This window comes from Ischnura elegans, chromosome 4 (genome assembly GCF_921293095.1).
Source record: "Ischnura elegans chromosome 4, ioIscEleg1.1, whole genome shotgun sequence".
In the NCBI taxonomy this organism is placed as follows: domain Eukaryota; kingdom Metazoa; phylum Arthropoda; class Insecta; order Odonata; family Coenagrionidae; genus Ischnura; species Ischnura elegans.
In genome coordinates this window covers 32,919,909-32,946,211 of record NC_060249.1, presented here as the reverse complement: position 1 = coordinate 32,946,211, position 26,303 = coordinate 32,919,909, and the positions used below count along the sequence as shown (strand labels likewise).

At 39.4% G+C, this 26,303-nt stretch overlaps 1 protein-coding gene across 1 annotated transcript in view; it reads right to left on the bottom strand.

The window, feature by feature from the left end:
* LOC124157241 (pikachurin-like) overlaps positions 1–26,303 on the bottom strand; it is a 520,685-nt gene that overhangs the window by 313,867 nt on the left and 180,515 nt on the right. The gene's annotated exons all lie outside the window — the stretch shown is intronic.

Here is a 26,303-nt window from a genome sequence, read left to right as displayed (position 1 = left end):
ACTCATTAGTCTATTTCAGGAGTTGCAAGAGAGGAAAGCACTACTTTTTTTGCTACTAATAGCAATGGACAGTTTCTAAAGTTGAGATAGGAGAAAGACGTAATTTTAACGGGGTAAATATTAACATTTTTCTTCAAAATGAATCGTATTTGTGTCACGTAACTTGCACTCCGCTCATTGCCTGCCTGAGACGGAGGGATTTATTTTTCACAGCAGCATTTTTTCGTGTCCAGTAGAGAGAGACTTATGCAATTCATGTTTCTTTTAAAAAACCTGAACACTACCTTATTTCACCAATCCCTTTAAATGTTTGTGATTTTAACCACTGGGGTTGAGATAGCCATATTCATTAGCGACGGTTGCAAGGAAATGACATTTTTTTTTCATCCCCACGGGGCAGTGCGAAACCTGAGTGAAGTGTAAGGGGACCGAGAGGGGTAGGAAGTACGGAGCAAGTGACGGCTAGCGGGGGAAGAAGGAGTACGGTGGAGGAGGAGCATGAAGAGTTGGGCCGAGATGACAAAAGAGTGATTGAGTAGAGGCGCGACGGGTAGGAGGGTGGACTTTGTATGGGAGGCGAAGGAGCGAAGACAAAAAACCAATAGCTGCGGGTGATGGAATGAGACGGTGACAGAAGGTATACTCCAGGGGGAGGGGTGAGGAGGAGAAGGGTGGAGAGAGAGAAAGAAGGAATGGAAAAGGCATGATGGATATATTATTTTTTCCTCCCCTTCATTTCCCTCCACCGTCATCCCCTCTTCTCAACCTCTCACCCTCATGAAACCCCACTCGCCTCCACCCCTCATCCTATTCATTTTTTCCCCTTCATAAATTTCAGTCGTCTGCAGCGATTTCAGTCTTTCGCCAAGCCCTAGGAGGAGGTCTACGGGTCCCCCCCCGACTCTCCCACGCACGCAGACACGCGTCCAAAACACCCTTTTCCCTTCACCCTATCCATCCTCCTTCCACCACCCACCGTCCGACTCCACCGCCCACCGTCCAGCTTCACCAACTCCAGTTTAGGATTACGAAGGTGTTGACACATTCTGCACGGGACGACGCGTCGCGGTCGTCTATTTCGCGGTGGAGTTATGAATCTTACCAGCCACAGAACAACCGTTTCTTTTCACGCATGCAGCCGTGGGGCTTAGAAAAAAAATACCTGTCGCAATGAGTCGCGCTTTCTTTTTCGCCCCTTGCGGAGTCGTACATCACCTGTAAATGGTCCAGGATTTCCAACGCGTCACTGTTGTAGCTTCGAACTTTGAATGCGGAAGTAATTGAAAAAATTACTCATCACAGTACTCAAAAAGGATTTTTACACGAGTACAGCGGCGCTGGTTGGAAGTAGAGAGGAAACTGGAGGACAGTTCAAATTATTTTAAACGTTAGTGGATACAGGTATTTCCCACGTTCCTCTAATTACGCTATAGATTGATTTGTAAAAAGTGGAACAATGAAAATATCGCTATCATACAAACGAAATGCGCCTAATTAATATTTATACACTTAATAAATTAATAAATGAGCCACAACTGCTCGAAATTAGTAAATATTACCCAAATTTCACAGATTACAAAATCAAAGTAGGGATCACTTTATTAGAGAAAAAAATTATTAAAGCTTTGGAATGGAAAATTTAATACAAAGACGGTGAAAACGAGCTTGAGCATTTCAAGAGACACAAGTGAGGATGCTTTTCATAGCGGAAGAGATTCCTACAGACTTCATGAAAAAAGCACATACACTAATAAAAATTAGTCAAGGATCGATATGCATTAAAAATAATCTATCCACGTGAGTCTAACTAGAGAGCCTGCAAAAAAATGAGAAACAGTCGACACACATGGCAAAACTAAATACGCTAGATGGTATCCACCAAATATCCATATAAAATAATTACGCACTGCCTTCAATATCCATGCAAGAGAGCATACAGCAATTCAATCGAGGAAGGGTATTAGGGATTTCCACCGCGTCAGGTTCTCCATCACGGCCGACGTTTCGATGAACGAGTGATATTGCCCTGATGAAACCGGGAAAACCTGCGATCATTTTAAAGCAATTCAAGTTTTTTAAGTCAACGGAAAGTGAATATTCACCGAACGGATCGCAGACACGTAAACTCGAGCGGGATGGAAAATATGTGAACGCTTCCTTTTCTCTCTATTTTTCTGTCTGGCTCCGAAGGTCACGAAACGTAATCGTCAAAATATGTCCTTCCTAGCGTTGGCTTGTGTCGAGCGTCGTTTGGGGGGGGAGCAGGAGGCGACAGCGGCGTCGACGCCAATGCTGGGGAAATGAGACTTCACTGTGAAAGGCAAAACGAGCGAAATGAAAAAAAAGCCGGAGCAGAGATCGATGCCCCACAATGTAATAGCTCTCGAAGTTGACTCCGAAATCGCGGCTCGAGAGTGTTTTTTGGGACGAGAGGAAAAGTGTCACCGTCGAGTCAAGAATGAGATCTTTATTCCCGCGGTGAATAGCGTGGAAGTGGCTGAATAAGTCGCATCCTGGCGAACGCAGTGAATCGTGTACGCTGAGAATATCTTACTTTGGTAGATTTCAAAGCGCATGTTACAAATTTAATAAAACGAAATGAAACTGCGGAAATCGCGAAATATTTTAGGACGATCTTCTACAGTTACGTGATTCAAAACAAATATATAAAAACCACATGTTACAAATAATACTAAAAAAATATTGCTTTAGTCATAATAAGTCATTCTGAAACCACTCTTAATGAATTGGATTTTGCACCAATCATTCTATGATGGACGTATTTTTATTAGAATTTCCCCGAACTCTTCACAGCTTCAAAATGAAAAATAATGAGATTCCGTATTATTCTCACACCATAATATAAGCTTAGTTAACCAAACATGTGGGAAAAGAGAAAAATTAGCAATTCCCTCGCCAATAAATGAGCTGATGCAATAGGTTGCTTTCTCTTCTTTAAAGATCACTGATTTTGTCTCGTCTCGGGTAGTAATGAGTTGATAGCAGGCTAAATGTGCTGACAGTAGTTTTTGGAGAGCTAAATGTGTATGGTCTAGCTACGACGGATATTCCGAAAGCATTTAAGGATGCAGAGAAAGGCTAAAACCGATATTATTAGTCCTTTAAAACTCTTTTCATTGGTGAAAATAGTTTAAATAACTGTGATAAGAATCATTTCCCTGTGGTACATTGACCTAATCCGATGAAAAGATGGTAATTTAAGGAGCGTCATAATATAAACTTGATAGTTGTCCAAAAAACTCATATCCCTTACTACATGAAAAAAATTATGATTAAATAAATATTAAGGCTTGCTTTGAATGACAAAAGAACGACGAGTGAAGCTTTTAGCATTTAAGAAGAGACCATTCACCATATAGAGACCGAATCTTCGCATGAAAGAAAAACCACGCTTCGAAGAAGATAAATATGAAAGTTAAGAGTGCGGGATAGAAGATACATGACCTTCTCTAAAGGCAGCAGAAGGACAGAGCGATGGAAAATAATCGCTGCCAGGGACGAGATCGAGACCAATTCATTACTGGAAAACGAATTAAAATCCGGAACCCCGCAATACGGTGCTTCCAATGAACCAGCACGCAATCTGAGATGATGATTTGTGGCAGAGAGTTCGGCGGCAGACCGGAACTTCGGCATGCGATCCCCATATTTCAAACTGTATTCATGGCATGCCAAAGTTTTCGCGAAAGGAAGAGGATTTAAGTTAGCCGCCGCGAAAATTTTGAATTTATGGCCTTAGCATAAACCTTATGTTTTGATCTCATTTTTATTTTACTCCCCAAGGCTTTAGGCAAAGTTTAGCGGTTTATTTCCTCCACTGGCTAGAAGCGGACATCGCAGAGGGTGGTGACGGTTCAAATATTCGCTTCTTTCTGTCACCTCTCGGATCAGGAGTGCAAATGCATTTTTTTTAAAGTATGTAGTTCATTCGAAAATTTGAAAACCTTGAGTAATAGGACATTCCATTACTTTGTTTAGAATTCCGCGTATCGCTAAACTCGTAAAATGCGGGGAATTTCCGATAATCGAAAATACATTCCTCAGGATCACTTTGCCGTTCAATGGCTAAAATTTTATTCACCGCGTCGTACTTAAATTCCTTGTTATCGCATTGTTTAGGATAGAGAATTTTTGCAAGTATCACAGACTATTGCTTAACATTAGTTTTAATAGCAAAACAGCATTCCAAAATACTATTGTTTAATATTAACAATAATGAATCTTTATTATTATGGAGTGCCCAATTTTAAGAAGCGACAAAAATACACATATGATGAATTTATATGTAATAAAGCAAATAAAAAGTATATCAAAGATAGGAAAAAAATAACAATCGAATTTAATTGGATATATTTCATTCCAGCCTCTTAACATGTCAAATTAGGATTTTTCTGATGGAAATCGGAGTCATCTAGTATTAACGTTTGTATAATAAAGATAAAAATTTGCTGAAATAAGCAACACAATATCAGTTATTTAAAAAAATAATAATTAATATTCCTACCTACAATAAGAATACCTAATTGATAACTAACACCTATTCCTGGTGAAAACTCGCATAAAACGTTGTCTTATTATCGTAATGTTTTTCTTAACATTGCTCCAATATTTTTAAAAGGATGATACAACTTTGAATTTTTCTTTATTTCCATAAAATATATTACTTATTATCATAATCTATTTTTAAAACGGTTTTAATGGGCTCATTCACCCTAAGGAACAAAAAGCATTCATGTGAAGAAGAAGGACAAATTGTAGTACAAGAGCACTGTAGTTTTTTAAGCACTTCTTTACGCCGAAGGAGGCTGGAAAAGATCTAAATTAAGGGAGAATCATGTTCATAATACACTTTATCAAAATGTCTGCCAAATTTAATGCACATAAATTTAAATATAAATTTATAATTCTAATTACACTGTCAAACTCGGTACTATAATTCAATCTAAAGTTGTCACTCGTATTATTCGCTCTAATTCATTTATCTGCGGTAAGCATAACATTACAGCACAACATTTTCGGCAATTAACCCGCATAATTACAGACTTAACTGACGCACATCTGCAGCAGGAAAAATTACTCAAAACTCTCTCGGAAAAAATATTTCATATTTAAAAAAAAAAACAGAAAATCGAAATGGCACCAAATCCGTAAACACGGATTGCAGCACTCTCTCCAAGCCACAGAATCACGACCTAAAACAATAAAACCGTCATAACAGATACAAAAAAACAAACGAATCACATTTATATGCAATTAAATATTTAAATGCAGGAATTTTTAGCGAAGAACGCAGCACCGAGAGAGAGAGAGAGGAAAAAAATATCCGGTAAGACCCGAACCGTCAACATCCCCGAACACCATTTTTTATTTTTCGTACAATGAAAATTCCGTCTGTGAACAAGAGCGTGTGAGGGGGAGGAGGTTGGAGGGAACGTATGGGAAATTAAAAAGCGAGGGAAATATTAAGCTAAACAAACGCGCGAGCCAACCGAAGGGGTCGTAATGAGAGGAGGAAGAAGAGGAGAAAGCGGCGAATGAGAAAGAGAAAAGAAACGGAAGGCTAAAATGCAAAAAAAGGAGAAAAAAAGATCATTTCTCTCTCATTTTTTTAAGGAGAGGAAGAGCAGAAAAGAGAAAGAGAATCATGAGAGCAGCCAGCATGAGAGGGACGTAAGAACTGGAGACGGTTTTGAGAAAAATAAAGAGAGGAACAGACGAGAAGGAGAAAAGAGAGGTGAGGCGAAATGCACGGAGAGGGTTGCTGTGGAAGAAGTGAGGACGGGAAGCACGAGGGAGGAGTCTCAGCAGCCGGTAATGAAAGGGGTATGGAGGCTGTCTCCTCCCCCACCTCCTTTCTCCCTTGGGGGCCAAACTGAAAGGAAGGAGAGGCAATGGAGGAGGAAGGGGGGGGGGGAGGATTGTGCGAAAGGAGGAGAAGGAACGAGAAGGAACGAATTTTATTGCGACTCTAGGCGGAAGGTCCCTTAAAGTGCAAAGGGTCATTACCACCCTAAGAAAAGTCGAGGTTGAAATATGCAATAATTGTAATAAAATACTCACTCAATCAGTAATGCAACCCAAATGTTAGAGCAACCCCGGACTAAGTCACAGGAGTGTGGATTTAACTAATTAGTAGGGAGTGGAGCTCCTTGAGAAGCTATCGAAGTTATTGCACTATTAAGACTGGTAAAATGGTCCATTGAAGCGAAAAGTATCATTCATAACCTTAGAATGGTCAAGGTTTATGTATATATATATATAAGCACGGCATTTTATATATATATATATATATATATATATATATTAATGTTTGTCTAATTCTCACTCATTTAGTGATGCAATCCAAAGGTTGAAGCTGAACCGGACTAAGCCAAAGGAGTTAGAAGATCACACATTCAGATTAGGAAGTGCAGCTTATTGTGAAGGGTTCGATGTTTTTGCTCTAGCGACACTGGTAGGAAGGTCCCTTAAAGCACAAAGTATCGTCACTACCCTTAAAATAGTATTCAAAGAAATATTACCAAATGTTGAAGGTGACTTTAAATCTGACTAAAGAAAAAAATCACCATTCACTAAATCATTGATTCATCCCAAAGGCTGGTAGTTGAGGGTAGATCTCAAAGAAGGCTACGGCTCAGGCATGTGAGTTTTCACATCTTCATGGTAGGGATCCAGTTTTTTTAACCTGGCCCCCCTCGCTCTTAGAGGATTTTTGTTTGGGGTTTTTGAAAAGTATACACGTGAATTGAATCCAGGACTGTTTGGTCCGAGACCAAGCGCTACCAACTATCTAGCATTCTACGCTTCCAATGCCACCTATATTAAAGTAAAAAAAAAACACCCTTATTTTTATTTTTACCGAGTGATGAATCCGTAGAATCACAAAAGTGCACTTGAGGACATAAGTTCGTGAAAAACGTACGATAAGGATACTATAACTACTGAACTACTATCAACACATTTTGACATCATTAAGAGACGTTTAAGCCAACAATTCAAAATACACAATACTGAAATATGATAGCATTAATCCACGCAATCAGCCTAGTTTCACTGAGAGGAATAAGTATAAATCCCTTAAATAGTTAAAAACCATTTCTAGTCTGCAAAAAAAGAGCTAGTTATTCCGAAATATATAACACAAGGGAGTAGATACAAGAGGCTATCACAATAACGTTGCCAACATGACGGTAAGACAGACGTGCAGCAGGAAAAAAGGACGTAAGGCAAAACATATACACCAAGGATAAAATTCGTCATGAAAAAATTATTTTGCTCAGCCGGGATTTGATACGGAGAGCATGCGCAATGCGAATGTTTATGTGCACAAGAAAGAAGTTCTCTTCAAAAAATAAAAATACTTACATTTCAATGGTGCTCAATCCACTGCATCTATTTAAGTCGTTATTGGCAAAGTCCGGTCCAATACTTTTAGCCACAATCCCCACATACCTTACTGTATGAAAAAAATAATATTTCCTAATGCTGGCGATAGTCAACCATCCTTGATCATTAAATATTGATTTCAAATGTAGGTCATTATGGTAACATTAAAATGTAAGCTAAATCTTCGGCGAGCAGAATAAATCTCGGTAAAACATAATTGCTATGCTGTAATGACATAACTATGATTCATACAAGGAGGTACTTCAAACGAAGGTAATTTATGAAGAGAGGAGGCATAATGATGTAAAAATAGCACGATCGATGGCAGGTGAATGTTATATAACTATTGCTAGTAAAGAGCTTTGTTTAAAAAATGTATTTTAAATATAAAACAAATTTATCGTAGATGCCTACACCTATTGTACAAGAGATAGGTGGCCATTTCAACATTTCTTCCTCAAGATATGAATCTGCATGAAATTCGTAATACCAGTAGATTTATTTCAAACAATGATTGTAATACTATTGATGATATTCGTCAAAAATCTTAGGAATCTATTAGCTCCAATCAAACAATATTCACTTTCAAATCTCAGAATCTCTATCTTTCATCTCAAACAATTAATACTCCCTGCTCTAATGCAGGTGCCAACCAAGCCAAGAACCAATGCTCGCAGCACAAGTTAAAATTTTGAAATGCATTTATGAAATGTCATCAATATTCTCTTCGATATTTGTATTTTTTGTGGAAAATTAGCAAAAAACTTAATTTATCAAAAATTGACACGAAAAAGTAGACATATAAAATATCATAGGCGTATAATTAGTGATTTGTTTTGAGTCTAGAGTAAAATAATCCATATCATTTCTTTATAGTCGCACTAAGACTTTTTCTTTGAGCGGTTATTTTTTACCCGTGAGATAAATTCGTTCATGTACTCAGCCGCCCAAATGAATTACGGCAAGAACATACAGACTCGAGGGCGTGCATGAAAGAAAAAGCACACGGAAAAGGGATAGAAGACCGAAAAAAACAAATAGGGGATCCATTAACAAAGAGGCGCAAGGCATCAGCATCTGGTAAAGAACCCTGAGGAAATGAAGAACAAACGCCCACGTCAGCTCTACTCTGGCAGTCTCTAGAGAAACATTGAGAGATCACGGGATAAAACCGACAAATCGGAGGTTGGGGCGAGGGAGAAAAATAAAAAGTGCAGCAGCCGATCCAAACGCAGAGAAGGAGGCAGCGGAAGCGGTGGAGGAGGAAAATGGGAAGGATACGAGGGATGCGGTGGCTGGGATTGACGTGGTAGGTATACAGCAGAAGGGGGATAAGGAGAGGAAGTGAGGTCTATCCTAGGGGAGAGCAGTGGGTGGGTTCGCGAATGCAGTTATAGGGGTGGGGGGTGGAAGAGACGTCTAAAGTACTTGCGCAATTGTGAGAGTAAGGATTTTCAGGGACGGTGTTGGCTTTCGGGGTTGTGGGATCGATGAGAAAGCGTAGGAGCCATGCACTCTTCCCTCTCCGCCCACCCTCCTCAAATCTTCTTGCCTCGAACAAACACACATAAACATATACTGAATCCGAGGATGGTGGAGAGAGAAAGAAAGACGTATGGAAATGGCAGGACGATAAAAAAACACAGCGAGGATTCCTGAATTTGAAGAGATGGGAATGTCGGGAGGATGGATATAGAAAAATTGAGTGACAAGAAATAGAGATGAGAAGAAATTGAAAATTTGGGTTTAAAGGTAAGAAAAATGTGCCGATCTGCAGAACACATGTATGTTTGTGTATGTTTCACTCGTTTTTTTGTGTATTCGAAAAAACGCAACTGATACCCGTGAGTCTTTATTATTTCATTTCCAAGACTTTTCTAAACGCTGTAGTTTCATTCTGGCAAAATCTATAGGAATTAATGCACTTACTTTACCAGTTCAACAGAACTGTTGATGAGGCTTATAAGGTATTCGGATTTCGGAAATTACACACCTACTTACTTCTCAGGTAAATAACTTTAAAAAACCTGCAGTAATAAAATCGATGATTAAAGGCAAAATTAGAGTGCACACGATCCTATCTGTATATGACTATGTATATTTTCTTTTTATGTAGTTTGATATGCCCGAGCCAACTGAAAGCAGTTGAAATGGATGGGTAACATTAGGAAAAAGGACTGAGCCAAATGATATACCCATGATACTAGAGGTCCGGATAAATTCGAGAAGTTGAATACTAGGGCTAGATACTTGTAACGGTATGCAACAATTTCGCCCCTGTTTAGTAAAAACATACCCAAAAACGGAGAAGTTCACGTTCATCAAAATACATGCAATGTAAGCCTACGCATGACTAGTGATATGGGACTGAAAACTAAATTTCAACGACAGAGGTTCTGTCGCTACTGGACAAACTAAAAAATACCTCATTGTAGCCATTAATGCACACCTTTATAGAAAATACTGCTTCGTTCTCTATCGTAAAAAGCAACAATTTATACCATGCACTTAAACCTCTTTTAGCTATTTCGACCAATAGAATATAATTTGATGAGGTTATTAGGCTGACTTTAAATAGGAGTGGAATGATAAGGCGAAAGATTGGCCTCACGCGAGGCATATGGAAGAGGAAGATGAAGGCAGAGAAGATGCAGGATCATACTCGCGGAAAAGGTGTAGTAGCAGCTTCCGATGTGACGCCGCGGCGTGTGTACCTAAACCGCGAGATATTTTGTATACTCCTCAAAGCGCTGCAGCGTTACCCTTGCACCATCAACGCACATGCACACACGCTCTGAGATATAAGGCTAAAGGCGAAGCTATATTGAAGGATTTTCCTTTACGATTACGTTATTCACAACCAATAATTCTGAAGATTCTCAGCTAAACTTTAAATTTCCAGCAAATCCAGCTTTTTTTCGAAGGCACATCGTAAAATTAAGGGTGACTTAACATCATATAGTAATTAACTTCCTTTTGTAGAAAACTCAAGCCCAGAAAGAAATCTAAAGAGGCATGGAGACTAAATAATATGACACAGAGCGAAACGAAAAAACCGTTCGACAGAGGATGTACCTATGGTTTAGAATCAAAAATAGATAAATACGAGTAGAAATAGATTTAAAAAAATAGATAAATCGTAAATACTGAAAACACGCTAACTTTCCGTACATGATCACGGTGACGAGGAATAATATCGAGATTATAACAAGAAGATGAATATGAAAAGAATAAAGTCAAAAGAGATGGTAGGCCCGGATAGTTTAAAAAATAAGTTACGTTGATTACGGAATAAAATATTATAGATAAAAAGAGCCTGCCCCAGTTAAAAGCGAGGAAAACGTGTGATACGTTTAACTACCGGATGTTTGTGAAGGCATGCGTATTGTTTCATGCATTTTTGCACATTCCCCGAAACGCAGCAGCTTCACACTCACACAATGAATTCCCAAATATTTATGAAACTGTAGTTGACATTTCATTGAATCACGCTCCCTCACAAATATATATCCAGATTAAATGCTTACAAATAGGTTATCATGGCAGCTCTTTTAATAAATATTCCTCCCCGTCGATGCTAAAAAAATAAAATATAGTGAGCTTATCCCGCTTTTCTACGCGAAGAATCCTTTGTTTAAGGCTTACATCATCTTGAACTTTCCATGGTATATGAGCACAATCTCTTTAATATTTGCCAGTATCTCAAAGTTTAAAAAAATTATACCAAGTTGTTTCTAATTTGTATTTTTTTTTTGAGATACAGGTAAACAAAGGCGAGGCACTACTCTTTTTACGCTGCACACATAAAAATTATGCCGTACTCTTGTAACAAGTAGAATGTTACGCAAAAAGGGTAACTACGACCTATGGGATATGTATTATTCATAGAATATATTCTTATTTTATTTATCTTCATCACCCCAAAAACAGTGCATTTAAGGTCTATACAGCGGGGGAATATAACGAACAACAACGATAGCAAACAACCATGCCCTGGATGGGGGTAACTTGCCTGGGCGGGACTCGAATCCTTGACCTTCGTTTTGGCAGGGAAGGACTTTAACCAGCCGCTACCGAAGCCGATTTAAGAATTTCAATTGCCTTGAGCAGATGCAATAAGCTTGGAATGTGCATTATATTCAAAACTCATTGCTACTGTTTTAGGCTTAATTTCAAGGAATTTGAAGGTTTAAAAGAGAGCGAAGAAAAAGAGATTGAGCAAATCGATACATTGAATGTGCGAGTACAAATGCGAGATAAGGAAGAGAGACGAAATATGAGGGAAAACATGTGAGGAAAATGCGTGTTGGCAACTACAGAATATATGCGAAGGCGTGTGCGCTGTTCCATGCATTTTTTTGCAAATTCCCCGAAACGCAGCAGCTTTGTACTCGCACAATCTATGCATCCACACACACACGAACAGGGGGGGACGTGGGAGAGGGAAACCGGGGAAGAATGGGAGAAAGACACCGTGGGATGAGGCAGACGGGAACGTTAGGAATGCAAGCAATGTTAGGCATGTAGCCGCGGAACCGGGAGAATCGAATGTGCAAATTAATAGCGCGCCCACGCGTACGGAAAGAGAGAGAGAGAGAGATCCGACTCTGCATATACGCGAGTGTATGCGGAGGTATAGGGCGAAAAAAAAATAAACAAGAGGTACATGTGCACGTATAAATATCACAGGACTTCCTAATCCACCTCTCTTTTTTTTCAACTCCGCGCGACTTGATAATGAAACGGGCCGAGGTGGAGTTCACGCGAGAGAGGAAAAGCAAGGACTCCAAAAAAGGCGCGAGATGTATCACGACGGGGTCTCCCTCGCGCGGGAAAAAAAATAAATGCCGTCGTTAACGTGGTGTTTCCAGTGCGAAACTTGGGACAGTTCGCGGAGGAAACTAATGGAGTGAGACACGGGGCGCGGGACAAAGGAATGGGAGTGATGAGGAAGATGCGCTGGGCGGGGGTGGGTGAGATATGCACATTTTTTAATTTTAAAAAATTCAGGGAAGAAATTTATAATTTTCCGCCGACTGCGACTTAAAGGGGGAAGAGCGGAAGCCAGGAGGGTAGAACACTTTGCAGCTGACTGCGTTGTCCCGGTTTCAAATCCTTGGTGAATCTTGTATCGAAGGCTTTCGGGAGTAGTTGCGTATTATGCTTTGTTAAGCGAGCTTTCGCGGCCATTACAGGACGCATTTTCAGGCGATGAATGATGTTTCATCGCCTGAAAATGCGTCCTGCAATGGCCGCGAAAACTTGGCTTGACAAAGCGTACCACGCAGCTACTCCCGAAAGCCTCAAAAAAAAATCAAGTATGTTTGGGTGCGCAATGGAAGGATTTACGTTCGCAAAGAAGACGGTTCCGAGCGCCTCACCATTTCTTCGACGGAGGATACTGATAAACTTTCTTCATTGGTGGATTAGCAACCAACTTGTCAACCCAAGGGCTGCCATCTGGTTCAAAGAGTTTTTCAATCTAATTGCATTAAGATATGTTGTGTTAATTGCCAATCTTTTTTTAACACTCAGTCATTGCTTGCTCACAAGAAGATCTCAAGAGATTTAACTCTGTGCCACGTTAATTGTCAATCCCTATTTGGCCATTTTGATGAATTCTGCCTCTTCTTTCAGGAATCAACCTACGACATAATTTGCATGTCCGAAACTTGGCTAAAAGAACGCATACCAGATGAGATGGTTACAATGAATGGTTATAATATATTTAGACATGATAGAATTGGTAAAGGTGGTGGGGGTGTTGGCGTATATGTACGAAAGAATTTGAATGTAAATGTTCTTGCCACTTCCCCCGGCACCTACTCCCATACTTCTGAATTTATTATATCAGAAATACATAGTGAAATTTCCTCGAAATTACTGCTATGTGTCGTGTATCGGCCTCCTAAAACGGCACTCCCCATAGACTTTGAAAATGCATTTTTGCACTATGCCCCTACCTTTAAAAATATTGTTATATTTGGTGATTTCAATGCTGACCTCATACGAAATAATTATGATGGTAAATACATGCATAACTTTGTGCATTGCAACAATCTCCATCTTGTACCATATGCTGCAACGCATCACACAGGAAAAAGTCTTACCCTGTTAGATCTCTGTATCGTCGACGATCTGGAAAAAGTTTCAAAATACTCTCAGACTTCTGTCCCCTTCCTGTCGTCTCATGACTTGATTGAAATTACCTACAACTTCAGTTTATCTATGTCTGTCACACCCACCTCTTTCAGATTCCGTGACTTTCAAAACATTGATTCCCGGTGCCTTCATGATGCGCTTCTAGCGATGGATTGGAATGGTGTTTTTAACTCTAGTTCTATCGATGGAAAACTTGGTTGTTTCACGTCAAACATAGCTAGTTGCTCTGACACTTTTTTTCCCTTACGGGTATGTCGGCCTAAACGCCGAACACCTCCTTGGCTGAATGAGACGATAAAACTCATGATTAAAGAACGCAACCAAGCGCGATGTGCCTTTCGACGCATTGGTTGTTCCACTCTGCGACAAAAATACAAGGAACTTAGAAATCGCGTTAAATCAGCCATCAATGACAGTAAACGCCAGTTTTATTCCTCGAAGCTTTCCTCGCAGAGAGACCCGAAATTGATTTGGCGTGAGCTTCGAAATCTTGGGCTGGTTCGAAGACGGGACTCTTCTCTACCCCCAAATATAACTCTCGATCAGCTAAACTCCTACTTTTTGTCAACTACGATTAGTCATAATGATGCCCCAGCTAACTCCAGACTTGAGCGAGTTATACCATTCAGTGATAACAACTTTTACTTTAAGCACGTAACTCCTGAGACTCTGATCGAAGTATTGGAGTTCTCCAAGTCAAATGCCACTGGAGTTGACGACATTCCAGTAAAGATTATTCAACTTGCCAAATATGCCCTATTACCTTACATCCTTGAAATTTTCAACCATTCTCTCGATAATTCAGTATTTCCATCGGAGTGGAAAAAAGCACTTATTCGTCCGATAAAGAAGACAAAAAATGCAAAATTACCTTCTGACTTCCGGCCAATCTCTATTCTGTGCGCCCTGTCGAAAATGTTGGAGAGAATTGTTTTCAAGCAAGTTACAGAGTACCTAAATAACAATAACAAACTTGACGCTATGCAATCAGGTTTTCGGCATGGATACAGTACGCAGACGGCACTACTAAAGATAACCGATGACATTCGACTTCATATTGATAAGCGTATGGTTACAATACTAGTTCTTTTTGATTTCAGTAAAGCATTCGATCGAGTTGATCATAATCTACTAATCCATAAGATGGTGAAGCTTGGTTTCTCTTGTTCAGCTTTAAACTGGCTCTGCTCCTACCTAGGCAATAGATTTCAAGCAGTCTTAGGACCTGAAAATAACTTATCCGCATGGGCTCCAGTATCTTTCGGAGTTCCTCAAGGATCTGTCCTGGGACCTCTGCTATTTTCTATATTTGTCAATGACATTTCAATTGCGATTAAAAATTGTAAATATATGATATATGCAGATGACCTTCAAATATACATCCATACTTCGATTAAAAACATAGCTGATAGTATTAATCTAGTGAATCATGACGTGAGAGAAATCACAAAATGGGTGGGTAAAAACCACCTCATACTGAACTGTTTGAAGACGAAAGCAATAATCATCGGTAGCTCAAGGATCCTAAACAAAATAGATTATAATCACCTTCCTCCAGTTGTAGTTGGTGACCATCAAATACCGTTCAGCGACTCTGTTCGCACTCTTGGACTAACCCTCACAAAAAATTTGTCTTGGAACCAACATGTGAACGAAATCTGTAATAAAGTCAATATCACACTGTATCAACTAAAACTGCACAAGCACTTACTTCCTATATCCACCCGAAAAATGTTAATTTCTACCCTGGTATTCCCTTCCTTTGACTATTGTAGTCTTGTTTATAATGACATGCCTAAAGAGCTGGATAAAAAGTTACAAAGGCTACTTAATTCATGTGTAAGATATGTATTCAATTTAAGAAAGGATGTTCATGTATCACAGTACAGAATCAGCCTTGGTTGGCTAAATCTTTGTAATCGAAGGAAATATCTACTCGGTGCTCTTCTTTTTAAGATTTTCAGAGAGAGAATCCCTAATTATCTCCGGGAAATCTTTATGAACAGATCAGTAACCACCCATATGTCATCTCGCAAAAATGACTATTTATGTTATCCTACTCCACGTACTAATATCTACCAGAAATCATTTCTGATAACGGGATCAAAATTCTGGAATTCTCTCCATGAGGATCTTAGACAGAGGGGCTCCATCCATGCTTTTAAAATTAAATTGTACATGGATTTACTCAGTGGAGAGCTAAAATAAACTCCCACGAAAATACAGCCTATTATGTATCATTATTATGTATTATGTACTATATTCCGTCTGCCTATGATGTCAAATTTCAATCCTTGTTACGTGTTATTTCTTTTTTATAGGTGCGTATCAAACAACTTTACTTGACATTTTTCATGAACTTTTTGCTTTGATGAGCCATTATTTTTGTAAATTGTGTTTTTTGCTCCAAGGGTTTTTTCCCAGAGCATAATAAATATCTATTCTATTCTATTCTATTCTATATATGTAAATCAGTAAATCAGTAAAAAGCCCCCGATACAAATGAATCTTGCTGCGAAAGCCTTCGCTTCAAATTATCCTTGGTGAAGCCTTAAGGAACCACTTAAGAAAAATCTTTGAACTGTATGGTGTCCAAGGGAGGGAAACAAACCACTCTACTCGGCCAGTTGTGTGTGAAATTCGTAAGCCTGTGGCTTAGAATGGAATAAGCTCGACCCTCACCTATCTGAAACAACCTTCGGTTTAAATCATCGATAGTTCATTGAAGAGATTCAACGGCAAAGCGAGACAAATATCATGCTCGTCATGCATGAGGAAGGCATTTCATTAAAGGTTCTGTACCGGTTAGGAAGGTTTACATGTTACACAGGGTGAAGTGGACAGAGAGGAAGAGGAACGCTTAAATGCTAGGAATGGTAGGCAATGAAAGGAAACTACTGGGCTAGATTCGGAGGATACGGATAGTTTAGATGGAGCAAGTATTTATTTTCAATTGTGCAGCGGATGTTAAAATTCTGGTTAGAGGAAAGAAATTTTGCTGGACGGGGAAGATGAAGAAAAGAATATATAGAATGAGTGAAAGGGAATAGGTCTTACTTGGAAAAAAGAGGGCAGTCCAAGAAAGGCATAACGAAGCATCGAGATCAAAATCACATGTACATAGTCTGTATACAAAATCACAATACATGGTCTGCAACAGTAGTAGCGATAGTTGGAGAAAAGACATGGCGGTTGCAAAATTAGGACTTTCCTAGGGGCTGATGTAAATCATGAATTGCAGCCTTTGATCTTTAAAAATAAGAAAAAAGTTAACCTGTCTATGGTGTACCTGAAGTCTTTTTGCGGCCAATATTTTATTTAAAACTTTATTTATCCTATTTAGAGCGAAACCCTTCTTGAAATCATAGTTACACTATTAATTTCTACTGAGTAGAAGCACATTCATAATTATGAAGTTCACTTGGTACTCCTAGTATGATATCAATAGATCCATTACAAAATTTCACCCCCCTTATTACTTGACCAACTGCAGTAAAGCGTCTAAAACTTTATACGATGGAAAAGTTCATTTTCTAATTACTTCCAAATCTAAACATTAATCTGTATGATTGTGAAGGAAATGTGAAGAATCGACTAGCATATCTGTAAGGAAAAACTCTCAAAGTCTCAAACAGATAAAGCTAAAATAGAGAGCTCATTTCAGCTGTTCAATAGCAGAAAAATGAGGCCTACATTAAAATCCAGTGACTTCGGAGAAATGGCTTTTCCGATACCAATGCATTACGTTCGCTCAAATCGTTAACTTTCCAGCTTCCTTCGTCTACTTCAGGCAATAATAGTGGCGAGTTTTTGACACGATTTCCTTCCTATAATGTATACTTATGAAGTAAAGATTACACCGTTGGATAACGGTCTCAGTCACGTATGTATGACGCTTCAACGCATTTTTTAAACAGCGAGGACCAGGAGAGGGGATTTCATAAAAGTTAACCGAGACAACAATGGGGTGGGAAGAACATTATCAAATTTTGAGAAGGGTTTTCTCACGCTTAGCAAGATGCCGTACTAATGAAATTCCGATCCACGCAGTAAACGTCAATTTTGGAAGAAACGGGACAAAATCAAGAGATTAAAGGACGTGCGACGCCAAAGCCATCGACTTGATAAACTTACGCCAGCTATTAGAGGCAAAAGCGGTTCCCTTGCGAGAGACAACAAGCCTTTCCTTTCCACGCCCCCACCCTCCTTCTCATTTTACGCCATGTATTATTACATCCCACTACGTTTCCCCTTCTGGCGTCCCTGAACGTCGGGATTCGGTGTCAAGCGCGCCAGGCAGGGTTGCAGAAAAACGCCGCCTGTTTCGACTCGGCTGCGTTTCCCTAACACAACCGCGGGAGCGAGGGATATTTCCGAGCTCGTAACGGGAAAATGAATATGAATAGAATAACGAGGGAACAAAAAAGACGGCAAGACCGGATATATTAAAGGAGACAGCGTTGATTACGAAATTAGAAGCGACTAATAAAAATTACCACGCCCCAGTGCCATTTATGAATAATAAATAAGGAAAACAAAGTCTGTAATTGCCAATTATTAATAAAACAAAATAATACATATTAATAAGAATAAAACAGAAACGTTAGTAAAACTTACATACTGGCAATTGTTTCCCTCACTTAAAATTTAAGGTTCTATTAAAAAATATCGGTACAGCAAAAACGTCAAAATTATCCCAGCACATTTCTTTCGCATTATAATAGCTATGAAATCCTTATCAGTGAGGAGTTTTAGAAAATTATAAAAGCTTCATTTTATTCGGTAGATTCCTCCCATTACTTCAACCGAGCAACATCGAAGCAGTTACTAATGCAATATTTTTCCTCCGACAAATACATATAACCTCGCATCATATTTGTACAGCATAGCGTAGAAGCCCAACGGTGTGAATGACCTTTACGACAGCATATATCACCAGAAAGAAATAAATTTACACAGGTTGATGATTTATTACTCAATGGGAGTCATTGAAGTTTCTAATATCAATCAACGGGTGAATTTGAGTGTAACTGACCGCAATGAATCAAACTTCAGTGCCATGGAAACCTCAAAGCCATGCTTCGCTTGTTTCATTTTATCTGCTTCTTTTGTTCACTTTTGATGAGTCCTTTTGTATCCTTTATTAATATTGATATTAAAGCCTTCGGCTAGAAGTACTTTCAAACGCTACGTTTTCATTTCTTGGTTTTCATCGATGCTTTCCAACGATATGAATAAAATATGCAACGCAGGGAAATGGATTAATGAATTAAGGGACAGAGATGGAGTTAATTTCGCATGCGCATAAACAGGCTCAATGAAAAAATATTCATCAACCCCACCAGGGATCGTAATTTTATTATTTCCTCTTTCACGCATTTATCATGCCACATTACTCGTAGCGAAATTTATAATGTCCACCCTTGCCTCATGACAGCCGTGACAGCGCGTCATAGTTCGTCTGCAACGTCGCTAAATTCATTTTGCAACTCAAACATAAGCAGATTGGGAATAACTTGCGATCGGTGCCAATATACCGGAATGCTTAACGTCCACAGACACGTTTAACACCAAGTATTCAATTCCAATGGTGATTCGCTGACGTCGTTGATGTATTTTATTATTTTTAGAATACACGTTCACGCCATAAACCTTTTTTTGTTAGAAAATCCATGACTTAATAACGAAGTATTGAAATGAACCCAATTAAACCCACCCCACTCCGACCCTCGATAAAAAATGGAAGGGTGAGAGAAACTCGTATGAAAAAAAAGAGAAAGAGGAAATTGGGAGGTGGGAGGGGTCGGAAACAAAGGAAAATCGAGCAACGATTGTGACACGCAGCGTGTCACATATGGGCAATAAAACAAAAGAGCTCCATCAGGCGGCACCGACGGTGCTGCCACCGCCCGCCGCTGCCTCCCACTCCACATTCTCTTCGCCCAGAACCCACCACCATTACATCACTGTGAGAGGGTGAGGGGGAGGCACGTGGCACGGTTTTTAGAACGCGCGGGAATGGGCATGGGGCGCTGGAGTTGGGTGAGGAAAAAGAGAAGGAACGACCGCTACACGCCCAACGCGAAGCTATGCGAGATATCCAGGGAGCTTATCCTCGCGGAGGGAATCTATACTATGCGCGCACTCGAGACAAAAGCTATGCACAGACGTAGTCACAAGATGGCGGGATTTTACCTCCTATATACATAATGGAGGTAGACTTAAATTAATGGAATTCGATTGCAGCGAAGAAAATAAAAATCAATTCTATTTCACGAACTTCTAATGATTCCGAACCATTATTTTCGGTCACTAACCCTGAAAATGAAAGAGGCTCAATCGAAATATCAGACAGAATCATTATAAGTCTTTACCATGAATTATTTACATTAACATTAACTTTCATGCCGGATAGCACATGTCTGCGATTCTGTCTGAGGTGAGTTTTGCCGTACACTGTTACCTTTCAAAAACAACCTTGAAAACATCGTGAGCTAAAATGATAATCAGCTATAAGCTGGGCAGGCTAGGGGAGATTGTTTTACTGGCCGCAGGTAGCCAAAACGCGGTCTTTGAGATTCCGAGACAAGTAGCGCGAACATTTTTATAAATTATTATATACATCTACCCGTTAAACTGAATGAAAATTTTTCTCGGGGACCGCACCGGGTTAATGCCTCGTAAATATGTCTACGTTTCGAAACATATGCTGAGGATGAAAGATATGACGTTTTTCGAATCGTTCACGTCTTGATTTTCATCCTCAGGACGTGTTACCAAACGTTGACGATTCTAAAAAGCATCACCCGGAGCAAAACCAGAAAAACATCTTCAAAAAAACGTTTCGTAGCATCGCAACACATCGGACGAGATGTGGCCTTCTGGCGGGAGAGAGCAGAACAAAAGGGATGTTGTTGGCGAAGGACGGCGGGGGTTGATGGGGGGGAGGAATATGAGCGCGGGGGGTGGAAGTGGGCTGGCGAGGGAGAAATGGATGGAAAAGGGAGGAGGGTGGTTTGCTCAGCGCGGGCTGTGTTAGAGTTGGGAATTTTGGGTGCGGTGGGAGCATGTGAGGCGGAACCTATGGGGGTGTTTGAGGGAGCGGGGGTGCGGAACAGGACCAGGGTTCAAAATAGGACATAGAGGGGATATATGGAAAAAGAGGCGAGAGTGGGGGAAAGAAAGGGTTTTACGGCTCTAGATTTTCTGATGTTCCATCCAAGCGGCGGCCGCTCAGGGCATTGACTCCGTCTACCGGGTGCACGGTTATCACTGGCTTGAGCTTGATGAGAGGAAAAAATACAATAAATATGCCCTACATCCAGAAAAAATTAGAGCATATATGCACGGTAGGAAATCTATTAGAGTAAGTAAATATAAATTAAAATTCGAAAAATTGGATCACTCTCTTTATTACTTAGTTCGACGCCTTGAAGATATTTTCCACGGATCACACAGGGCAAAGGAAATGCCATAAGGCGACGAAACCGATAGGGGTTGAAATTACAGATTACATTAATACTTAGTTTAACGTCTTCAATGCATTTCTATATCACAAGGTGCCTATGGAATCGATCCATTCAAATGTAAACATTAAATTGATAGAGAATAAATATTTACTTCGATGAGCAACCAATCTGAGAACATCCAGAAATTTCTTGGAGACAATTTTTATTTAAGGGAAATATTTCTTCAAAAAAGGCGAAAAATATCTGGGCAGAAGATCAAGATAGAGTTGATTACAAAATTCAATTCAAGCAAACATTCAAATATTTACAAGAAATGGAAGATATTGATTCGATTATTTAAGAAAAACTTTTCTTAAACGAAATTTATTCCAATGTGAGAGCGATAAGAAAGTTCTTACAACATTATGCGACATTATGATCAAAACTACTGCAGCTAAAATCCTTGAAAAAATATCCACAATGGCCACCCAACAATATGAGGTAGCGGTGATGGTTTTCCGGGTTTACACCGCGTTGAATCATGTTTTTGCGGACGACAGTTTTGGGCGCGTTCCAGCTCCCGTCTTCGGGTCCCAAAAAAAAAAACCATCACCCGGAAAACCATCACCAATCAACTCACCGCGGAAGCCTCCGTAATAATATGAGGTAGCATTGGTTTTTTTCCAAATACCAGTTCATACACTTTGATATATTTTTGTAGTTCTTATTTTTTGGTTTTACAGCAACTTATTCTCTCTGAGTTACTAAAATTTTCTTTTTCCGCGATGTTTCTCACAAAAATATCTAAAATAAAATATACATGGCCCTTCGATATCTAATTTGGTTATCAGCCTTAGTGCCGCCTTACAAATTTCCCAGGGAATATAACTAGTTTTTTGTGATAAATATGTCCACAATGCTTATAAACTACCTTTGCAGCATCGTATATATTTAACATACTTCACAGAAACGTATTTCAAATATGTCCTTAATTATAACATTTCTAAATAAAATATAATGCATTTTCTGACTAATTTAACACAACACACTTCCATTTATTCAATTATAATAACTAGATCTCACTTTGTAACTTTTTAATAAAGATACGCAGTAGCAGTAGCTCTTTAGATGTTAGAGACACAATTATTATCAATATAATTCTTAAAAAATCGTGAATTAGATGCCAACAACATAAATTCAGATTTCTGTAATGGCCACTATCACTTCAAAGTAGAGAATGATACGCATGGATTACTTTTCTCAAGAAAACAAAAACACATTTATCCATAAAAATCGTTGAAGAATCTTTGAACCTTGAAGGGTTCGCATCTCTTAAGGAATAAAAAACAGGCGAGAATGCTTAGAGGAAGGAATAACTAGGGTTAGGAAAGGCGTAACAAACAAAAGAAGCATCAGAAAAAATATATTAAAGGATGCTTCAGAACACTACGAGAAACACTAGTGGCATGAATGTTTCCTCATTAGAACAGCAAGAACGATATCGCTCATGGCACTTGAGTATAAAAGAGGCAGCAAAATTCCACGATAAAGGATGTATATTTTCTCCAAACGAAGTACTAGATTTCTTACTCATGAAAGCGTTTTTATTTCTCGTACACTTATCTCTGTGAGGAAAAAGGCAAATGCCAATAAAATACCAAAGATGTAGAGGCGCCAAAGATGGAGAAGCTTGCCCGAGTTCACAAGGCCTAAGATTCTTTCGTAGAAAATTAAAAATCCTAGTTTTGACATAAAATAAAATTCATAAAAATGCAATTTTTACACAAAGAAATACCACTTTTATGTGAGCTCAAGTAATGAAAGGCCTTGAAAAGCTAAGAGATGAAAAAATCTTAAACATGCATGGAAGTTAACGGCTTTTCATCCGCTTATTCGAGAAGCTTTCTTCAACCTCTCTCGGGGTGAAAAGTAAAATAAAAGCCGTGTCAGGAGGACATTTTCCCTCAATAATAGTGGCAATTCGTCGAAGTTCTACTTCGAGTCGAGTATTAAACAAAACCTTGGCCATAAAATTCAGAAACGTATCGTACGTGGCACTCGGAGATGACAATCGCGCCCAAGCAAGTACGGACGTGCCTATGGGGACAATTACTCAACTTCACGATTCACAGATATGGAAAACGACGCTCCAAAATGATGGCTCCTATTATAAAAAAATAATGATGAGATCAGTGAGTGAAAAGCGACTCTCGTGACTAAAGCACTGTCGCACACATTTGCGAAGTTGAGGTAGCGTAAAGAATGCTCGCGTGTGCCCGCAATTTTAACTCTGCCCGAAAAATGTAAAGCAAAAACTAAAATGGATCTACGAACAGCGAGACTGCGGTCACGGAGCTCATTGTCAGTAGCGTCACAACCGCATCCAAGCACTCTCGACCGACACGAAAATGTTAGTTAGACGCCCCGCCACGAGAAAGGCTGCGTCGAAAACCGCAGCATTAGCACGGGTCTTATTTTCGTAGCAACCGGCGAGAGATGCAGTATTTGGAGATGGGTCTCTGAATTGCTTAATGAAGTCAGATAGAAATATTTAATTATATGGGTGCAAAATCAAATATATTTCTCCTTTTAAATTTTAGAAAAGATGAATTAAATGGAAACCACCAATGAAATGATGGAAGCTAAAAATTTGTCAGTACCTGTTCAAAATGGAATCCAATGCGGATTTTACTGAGTAATCTCTCTCGCTTTCTTCGGACTTAACATCTCATTTCGAAAGCCTTCTTAATTATCATTTTGATAGGGCACGCTGCACTCATTCATTGCTATGAACTATCGTAACCTGAACTCCAATTATATATTCACCGTTATACAAGAGGACTACATGGAGAATACATTCAGGTGGTAAAAAGAAATACAATCCCTTCGATCTTCCCAACTTTTCTACCTTACATCCACGTACCCCGATTGATTTCAACAATTATGCATAATTTTTAATAAAATACGATATCGAAGTCGTATGGTAGGCAAAGAATGATATTCACTCTGGAAATCACAATTTTAAATGTATTTCAAGCCCATATAACTGCTTTCAATTAATTCAAAGGCGAAAAATTTACCCGATTATGAGAATTTTATTAAATTGCCTTTTTAATTTTACAAACTATCAAGAAGGTTAACAAATCCTTTCATGCATTTTTAATCCTCAATGCGAAAAATGTTATTTTCTATTTATAATAGAATGAGTTTCTATAAAATACAGATTTCCACAAAGTATCACATTACATCACAGATGCGTAGCATCCTTTCTCACTTGTGATTCAATTAAAATATCCTGGGTCTCCTCATTTCATTTACCCGCTATTATCATGAAAAAAGGCTGACCACATGAACTGTTTCCTGGACGATGTATATTTTGCTCACAACGCTATTTATAATGAGAGCAACTGCTGATCTGGGTTATATTAATTTTAGATTACAAAAACATTAATATTTCCTCTTTCAAATATTTCTTCAATCGCTTTATTCTCCCTCGCCAAATATTGTTTGTACTTTTCTTACACTGCCGCTTACTTCCTGACACTTGAATAGATACACACATAGTTGTTAGCTTCAATGATCACATTTAGTATTGGGCCCCTCACACTTTCCTCCTAAATGTGGCGTAACAACCTTAACGAAAGAAACGGCCAGAGACGAAGGGAAATCGGGGAGGGGCTATACACGAGCACTCCTACCTTACGCCGAGAGATGGAGAGGGCAAATTAAAACGTCAACAATGAACTGTACCCGTTACGTAGGGGGGTAGAAAGAGTTTCAAAAAGGGTTGGAATGAATAAAAAAAAATAAAAAAGAAAGGGAAGGTTGCAAGGGGTCGCCTATCTCGCAGGAGAGAGAGAGGAGAGAGAGTCAAATGGGACTGAGGAGAAAAGGGGCGCTAGACGCGGGAAAGTTAAATGGGGGAGGAGAGGGGAAGATTTTTGGAGGAGGAGGATCAGGGTAGGTGAAAAAAGGGTGGGAGAGGGTGGAGATATAAGGGATCGGAGGAGGGAAATGAGAGTTGAGGGTGTGGGGGTGTTTGGAAGGCGTGGGGCTGGGGGGCGTTGGAGGCAGAATGAATGATGCCATGAGATCGTGGAAAGAGGAACAGGAGAGAGAGAGAGTTTAGAGGGGAATACAAAGGAACGTGCTGAGGGGGATGGGGGGCAGGGAATAAAGAGGAAGGATTTCCACGGGAGGGGCGGGGGATAAAAAGGATGGAGTAGGGGGAGAGAGGGGATGAATTATGGAACGTTCGTACGGGAGAGGGGGTAGGGAGGGACAGGGAGGAGATTAGGACTGGGGAGGTAGGAGAAGTAGGCTGAAATGGAGGGAGGGAAAGCAGGAGGAATGGAGGGAGAGATAGAAACGGAGAGAACTGAGCGAAAAAGGTGAAAGAGAGGAAGCAGTAAGGGAAGAGAAACAGGTTCAGCTAATGCCCGATAATATTACGATACCATAGTATACTTGTGAATTATTCGCGGTAATTTTACACCGTAATTTTCTAATGCCTTGTAATATGCCTGAAGATATAAGATTACCATAAATGTAAATTTTACAGTGTAATTTATTTAATTATGGTCATATTTTTTTCAGAGAATTACTTTTATTTCATAAATGTACCTCACTTCCTTATCTGCAGAGAAGTACATGGGTGTCGCATTATCTCATATTTTCGGAAATAACTACACAAAATAGTCAATAGTAGCATATTGCTATCTCACTGATTTGCAGTATACGTTTTATTTTTTTCCTCAGTGGCTCTTGTGTTTCATTTTAAATTTTTCAATTGCGCAACATTTGGAAAAGGTTGTGTGTGTACACCATTCTATTCAAAATTAAATAATTTAAAGGATAACACGGTTTTACAGCACTAACAATGAGGTTAGAGATCATTTTGCCAAATATGATGGAGTGTATAACATACAGAACCCCACAATTTCTCATTCTTGATTACAACTCCAAGTATGGGAGTCAACGACAATGAATCAAAGATCGAGACTCCTTCAAGGGTGGTAAATTATAAGATAACGTCGCCGATTAAAAAAAGCGTCGATAAATGCTCCTGTACGGCCAACACCGGTGCTATCAGCAGCAGCAATATTTTCTCCGTTCGCTTTCCTTCTCACGCTTGAGTTATTGACCAGTTCTCTGGTACTGTCAACGAGATTTTAAGAGAGCTTTATCCGATATTTTTACGAGTCAGTGGCAGAACAGACAAATCTGTTCTTCAACGAGTTTAACACCACTCAATCACATCCGTAAAGTGTAATTTCCAAGTCCGGT